This window comes from Gadus chalcogrammus, chromosome 13 (assembly GCF_026213295.1).
Source record: "Gadus chalcogrammus isolate NIFS_2021 chromosome 13, NIFS_Gcha_1.0, whole genome shotgun sequence".
NCBI lineage: Eukaryota > Metazoa > Chordata > Actinopteri > Gadiformes > Gadidae > Gadus > Gadus chalcogrammus.
Genome location: NC_079424.1, coordinates 21662773 through 21670216, shown reverse-complemented (window position 1 = coordinate 21670216; position 7444 = coordinate 21662773). Strand labels below are relative to the sequence as shown.

The 7444-nt window shown below is 49.5% G+C and overlaps 2 non-coding genes across 2 annotated transcripts; one reads left to right on the top strand and one right to left on the bottom strand.

Moving 5' to 3' along the window:
* Positions 1 to 261: 261 nt before the first annotated feature.
* Positions 262 to 452, top strand: LOC130402707 (U2 spliceosomal RNA). The gene has a single exon (XR_008903982.1). It is a non-coding gene; the product is annotated as a U2 spliceosomal RNA (small nuclear RNA).
* A 582-nt stretch (positions 453 to 1034) lies between these two features.
* On the bottom strand, positions 1035 to 1225 carry LOC130402705 (U2 spliceosomal RNA). Its single transcript, XR_008903980.1, has one exon. It is a non-coding gene; the product is annotated as a U2 spliceosomal RNA (small nuclear RNA).
* Positions 1226 to 7444: the final 6219 nt, after the last annotated feature.

Below are 7444 nucleotides of genomic sequence, written 5' to 3'. Positions count from 1 at the left end.
CCCACTGTTTTGGAGAATTTAAGCAACATACAGACACTGACAACGTCTTTCCAAAAACTATTTGTGAAACATGCGGACCGTCTAGTGAGACTGCCAGCAGGCAGCAGCAAAGAGATGTAGTGACCTCGGTTTATTTCTTCAGCTTTCACATACACACAAACACGCACACAGGGTGCTTGGTCATTTTTTTGTTTTGTCGTTGTCTCCAAGTGGAGCGACGTGTCTGGGAACCTCGCCCTCTTGGTCTGAGCATGTGTGGGCATCGCTTCTCTGCCTTTTGGCTAAGATCAAGTGTAGTATCTGTTCTTATCAGTTTAATATCTGATACGTCCCCTACCCGGGGACCATATATTAAATTGATTTTTGGAACTGGGAGATGGAAAAGGGGCTTGCTCCGTCCACTCCAGGACCTGGACCTGGTATTGCAGTACCTCCAGGACCGGTGAACTCCTCTCTCACTGTGAAAAATAAAACTAAACTCCTCCTGAGAGTACACCCGTCCGCCTGTAGACAATAAAGTGTCATTTACAATTCATAAACGCACGTTTACAATTATTCCAACGATATTCTGTTGTTTAAGAAAGAAAAAAGGATTCTTTCTGTGGCGTTTTGGTAACTCTGATCTCCAGGTTTCCTTTCGTTATGCTTCCATCACGCTGATTTCAGATTCGCCTGTCATCGTGTGACCGGTGGTCTACAGCAGTTGTTTTCAAAATGTGGGGCGCCCCCCCTGAAGAACTCTGGCGCCCCCCAGGGGGGGCGCGCCCCACATTTTGAAAACAACTGCTGTAGACCACCGGTCACACGATGACAGGCGAATCTGAAATCAGCGTGATGGAAGCATAACGAAAGGAAACCTGGAGATCAGAGTTACCAAAACGCCACAGAAAGAATCCTTTTTTCTTTCTTAAACAACAGAATATCGTTGGAATAATTGTAAACGTGCGTTTATGAATTGTAAATGACACTTTATTGTCTACAGGCGGACGGGTGTACTCTCAGGAGGAGTTTAGTTTTATTTTTCACAGTGAGAGAGGAGTTCACCGGTCCTGGAGGTACTGCAATACCAGGTCCAGGTCCTGGAGTGGACGGAGCAAGCCCCTTTTCCATCTCCCAGTTCCAAAAATCAATTTAATATATGGTCCCCGGGTAGGGGACGTATCAGATATTAAACTGATAAGAACAGATACTACACTTGATCTTAGCCAAAAGGCAGAGAAGCGATGCCCACACATGCTCAGACCAAGAGGGCGAGGTTCCCAGACACGTCGCTCCACTTGGAGACAACGACAAAACAAAAAAATGACCAAGCACCCTGTGTGCGTGTTTGTGTGTATGTGAAAGCTGAAGAAATAAACCGAGGTCACTACATCTCTTTGCTGCTGCCTGCTGGCAGTCTCACTAGACGGTCCGCATGTTTCACAAATAGTTTTTGGAAAGACGTTGTCAGTGTCTGTATGTTGCTTAAATTCTCCAAAACAGTGGGCGCTAAAGATCAGGGCACGTCAGGCCATTGCAGCCAATGAGCTCGAGTTGAAAAAGAAAAATGCTTACAGCACCTTGTATTCCCAGGCGGTCACCCATCCAAGTACTAACCAGGCCGGACCCTGCTTAGCTTCCGAGATCGGGCGTGCTTTTATTTTTTTATTATCAAAAATAGTCATATTTTATATACAGACATATTAATTATACAGAGAAAAGACAACTGAGGTAACTTCCCTAAAAAAAATAAAAGAACAAAATACACCTCATAAATTGAACACACGTTTCCCGTCTTCCATCACTGAAATAAACTGCATCCATTCACAAAACTTTCAAATAACACAGGAAGGAAATCACGTGATGGCCGATGGCAGCGAGTGAGACGTGCGTGTCCTCACCCCTTTCTTTTTTGTATCTACTGTTTTTTCCTTCTTGGCTTTCCTTTTCACCAGCAGCTCTGCCTTTCTTTCCCTTCTGTCCATGCGTTCGTCCGGCTCGGACACCGCCTCAACGTCCATTTCCTCCATCCAGCTCCTCCCCACTTGGTCCCGCTCCTCCTCCGGGGCCTCCTCGATCACCCACCCCTCGAACATGCCTCCTGGGCCGAACTCTCCACCTCCTCCCGGACCTCCTCCGCCCACCAGGGTGCTGTCATGGGCCATTTTCGGCACCAGGTCCCCAGAGGTACCTCCACCCACTCCCAGCCCGATCGCTCCCCCGGCTGGTGGATCCTCCGGCAGGACGACGTCGTCCACAGTGCAGCAGAGTGGTTCCATCTCTGCTGCTGCCGCCGCCGCCAACGCCGCCGCCTCCGCCACCGCCACCGCCGCCGCCACCGCCGCCGCCACCACCACTGCCGACACCTCCGCAGCCTCCTCTGCCAGCACCACTGCCACTGCCGTCGCTCCACCATCCCGCCGCCCCTCCTGGTTCTCATCCGCTCGGTCTCCTCCTCTGACGCCACGCGACGGGCATTCCCGCGCGTAGTACCCTGCGTCTGACATCCGTGACACGTGAATTGTGGGCAGTCTCTCAAAATGTGCCCCGGTTGAATGCACATCCGGCACACTCTGACCTGTCGGTCATGAATCACTCTGAAATACTCCGTGCCCTCCAGTGTTTCGAATTTGGTCGAATACGGCAGTGACTTCACCGTCTCTGTAAAGAGTACCCTGAGGAACCTTGTTCCGTCCGCTATCTCCGTGCCAGGCCACATCCTTCTCTTTATTGGGGAGACAGCCATCACTCCCCACTCGTGCAGCTTCGCCAATATCACCTCATCAGGTACATATGTCGGCAGGTTCAAGAAGGAAACAACCAACTCATTATTCTTTACGATTCAAAAGTCGCGTAAAACGCTTGCTTGGGCGAACAAGGAGGTGGAGATGTTCGTCTGCATTCTTGGGGAGGAAGACGTTGTTTACGATGTTTACGTAGCTGCCGCGGCGATCGACATCCGGCCTACCACAAAGGGTACTGTCGGCAGTGGAAACGCGACCTCGGAACTGAGCTGGGCTATACCGCCCCCTCCCTACCGCACCTTTGCGATAACCCTAACCCTAACCGCACCCTGCAGTGGAAACGCGGCATTAGATCAGATCAACAGTCTCTCTGGAACTAAAGTCGGGACTCCAACCCGACCTAAAGGAACTTGGTCCTTTCTCTGGGACTCCAATCCAGATTCTAGGACTCTAACCCAGACAGAACTTGGAAACGTCTCCCACGGAGCTCGGTATGCCAACACCAGATGATGGCTCACTTTTTTTCCTCTCAGATTCAACACAACCAATATCTGTGATTCCACGGCGGGAATCAAAACAACATAACTCTAACCACGAACCAAAGGAACCCACGTCGGGACTCCTACCCGACCTAAAGGAACTTGGTCCTTTCTCTGGAACTCCAACCCGACCTAAAGGAACTTGGTCCTTTCTCTGGGACTCCAACCCGACCTAAAGGAACCAGGTCCTTTCTCTGGGACTCCAACCCGACCTAAGGAACTTGGTCCTTTCTCTGGGACTCCAACCCAGATTCTAGGACCCTAACCCAGACAGAACTTGGGTCTCAAACTTTATCTTTTCTCTCTGGAATCAGATCATGTATCTCTCTGGTAAAAATAGAAAATAAAGGGAAAGTTAAAAAGACATTTTAGTAAAATAAAGGCAAGGTATTTAAGATTTAGCAGAAAGCTAAAGCAAACATAAAAGTCTTCAATCTTGTTTTAAAGGTGCTCAGAGTTGGGGCAAGTCTTAAATCCTCAGGGAGTTTATTCCAGCTATTTGTTGCATAGTAACTAAATCCTGCTTTCCCATGTTTTGTGTTTACTCTGGGGATAATTAACAGATTGTTCTCAGAAGATCTTAGTGTTCTAGAAGGCTTATGTAGTGGAAGCATATCAGTTAAATATTTTGGGCCTAAACCATGTAGGGATTTATAGGTTAGCAACATGATTTTAAAATCAATTCTCTGACCTACAGGAAGCCAATGTAACGATTTAAGAATTGGTGTAATATGTTCAAATTTCTTGGTCTTTGTTAAAACTCTAGCAGCAGCATTCTGAACAAGCTGAAGCTTCCTTCGAGTTTGTTTTGGGAGACCTGTAAGGAGACCATTGCAGTAATCAAGCTTACTAGTGATAAAGGCATGTACAAGTTTTTGTAAGTCTTCGGTGGACATGAGCCCTTGCTACATTTATAAGGTGATAATATGCAGATTTTGTCACTGATTTGATGTGACTGTCGAAATGTAAATCAGAATCCATGATAACCCCTAGATTTCTGGCTTTGATTGAAGTTTTCAGGGACAGAGAGGGAAGGTGTTGGGTTACTTTAAGCCTTTCCGTTTTACCACCAAATACAATTATCTGTTTTATCCTCATTTAGCTGAAGGAAATTTCGGCACATCCAGTCTTTCACTTGCTCAATGCACTGGCGCAGCAGATCTATGGGCCGATAGTCATTTGGTGATAGCGAAACATAGATTTGCGTGTCATCAGCATAGCAATGATGGTCAATATTGTTATTTTGCATGATTTGCCCTAGTGGGAGCATGTAGATGTTGAATAAAGAGGGTCCTAAGATCGAACCTTGTGGGACTCCACACATCACGTTGGTTGATTATGATACAAAGTCGCCAATGGAAACAAAGTAGTTCCTATTTTGTAGGTAGGATCTGAACCAATTTAAGACTGTGCCTGAAAGTGTGGGAGAAATTAACCATTACTTTTATATTAACTATGAGTATTATCAGGCCTATATACATCAGGCATAAACATTAATGGTGGAACCACCTCTGGACCCAGAGCAATGGCCTAATAAGGCGCCAAGGACTTTGGGGCCCAGGCTACTGACATCCTCCCATTATTTAGATTAACTACAGGAGATGAGCACATACGTAAGGGAATGTAAGGCTAACTTTCCATACCATGTAAGGCCATTTTTAACATATACCAGGACGGTCATATTACATGCAAAACAGCTCAGTTGGGGTGGATAAGAGAGAGCGGGATCGGAGCCCCCGCCAGTGTGTCTTTTGAAAAACCATACTCGGCTCTGTTGTGCCTAATTTGTGGGTAACAATAAAATCTCTGTCATTACTTTTTCCGGACTCCCCGATTCCTTATGCGTATAGTTAGTTGAAATGAATTAGATAAGTCGTTAATAGAAAATTGCTACGACATATTGGTGTCTACGAATCACGATTGACAAGAGACAGCCCAGCTGCTGGGTAGCAGGACGGGGCGCGAGCGGATCACACAACCCCAGAACTCATCAAATTCCCTGTAAGTTGGCTTACCATTAATTAAAACGGTTGTTTGATCTGTTCCTGTCCCGTCTGAACGCTTGGCAGCAGGTAAAGTGTCTCTTCAATTAAAGAACCAAAATTATAGACAAAGAGCGAGAGAGAAATAGGGGACCTCCGGAAGAGATTGACGTGTGCGCACACATAGCAGCCATGAACGGTCTCATCTCATCTTCGTCTTCGTCCGCTTATCCGGGGTCGGGTCGCGGGGGGAGCAGCTCAAGCAGGGGGCCCCAGACATCCCTTTCCTGGGCCACATTGACCAGCTCTGACGGGGGGATCCCGAGGCGTTCCCAGGCCAGTGTTGAGATGTAATCTCTCCACCTAGTCCTGGGTCTTCCCCGAGGTCTCCTCCCCACTGGACGTGCCTGAAACAGCTCCCGAGGGAGGCGCCCAGTGGGCATCCTTACCAGATGCCCGAACCACCTCAGCTGACTCCTTTCTAAGTAAAGGAGCAGCGGCTCTAATCCGAGTTCCTCACGGATGGCTGAGCTTCTCACCCTATCCCTAAGGGAGACGCCAGCCACCCTTCTGAGAAAACTCATCTCGGCCGCTTGTACCCGCGATCTCGTCCTTTCGGTCATCACCCAACCCTCATGACCTTAGGTGAGGATAGGAACGAAGATCGACCGGTAGATCGAGAGCTTTACCTTGCGGCTCAGCTCTCTTTTCGTTACAACGGTGCGGTAAAGCGAACGCAATACCGCCCCCGCTGCTCCGATTCTCCGGCCAATCTCACGCTCCATAGTACCTCACTCCTTCACTTGGGCTAAGGACTCATTTCCTACCCGGAGTAAGCAATCCACCGGTTTCCTGCTAAGAGTCATGGCCTCAGATTTAGCGGTGCTGATCCTCATCCCAGCCGCTTCACACTCGGCCGCCAGCCGATCCAGTGAGTGCTGAAGGTCACAGGCCGATGATCCAATGAGGACCACATCATCTGCAAAAAGCAGTGACGAGATCCTCAGACCACCGAGCTGCAACCCCTCCCCACCACGACTACGCCTCGATATCCTGTCCATGTATATCACAAACAGGATTGGTGACAAGGCGCAGCCCTGGCGGAGACCAGCACCCACTGAGAACGTAACTGACTGGCGAGGACGCGAAGACAGCTCTCGCTTTGGGAGTACAGAGATTGGATGGCCCTGAGGAGAGACCCCCTTACCCCATACTCCCGCAGCACCTCCCACAGTTTCTCCCGGGGGACCCAGTCATACGCCTTCTCCAGATCCACAAAGCACATTGACCAGATGGGCATACTCCCAGGCCCCCTCCAGGATCCTTGCGAGAGTGAAGAGCTGGTCCGTAGTTCCATGCCCGGGGCGAAAACCGCATTGTTCCTCTTCAATCTGAGGTTCGACGATCGGCTGAACCCTCCTTTCCAGCACCTTGGAGTAGACTTTACCAGGGAGGCTGAGAAGTGTGATACCCCGGTAATTGGCACACACTCTCTGGTCCCCCTTTTTGAACAGGGGAACCACCACCCCGGTTTGCCACTCCTTTGGCACTGTACCCGACTCCCACGCGATGTTGAATAGGCGGGTCAACCATGACAGCCCCTCAACACCCAGAGTCTTTAGCATTTCTGGCTGGATCTCATCAATCCCTGGGGCTTTGCCACTGCGGAGATGTTTGACTACCTCAGTGACCTCCACCAGGGAAATTGACGACGAAACACAATCAACCTCGAGCTCTGCCTCTAACATAGAGGGCGTGTTATTCAGATTCAGGAGTTCCTCAAAGTGTTCCTTCCAACGTCCGACGACCTCCTCAGTTGAGGTCAACAGAGTCCCATCCTTACTATACACAGCTTGGATGGTTCCCTGTTTCCCCCTCCTGAGGTGCCGGATAGTCTTCCAGAAACACTTTGGTGTCGACCGAAAGTCCTTCTCCATGGCCAGTCCGAATTTCTCCCACACCCGCTGCTTAGCCTCCGACACGGCAGCAGCTGCAGCCCTTCGAGCCTGTCGGTACCCTGCAACCGAGTCAGGAGTCCTACAGGATATCATATCCCGGAAGACCTCCTTCTTCAATCGGACAGCTTCCCTGACCACCGGTGTCCACCACGGTGTCCGAGGGTTACCGCCCCTTGAGGAGCCTAAGACCCTGAGGCCACAGCTAGCCACCGCAGCTTCAGCAATGGAGGCTTTGAACACCG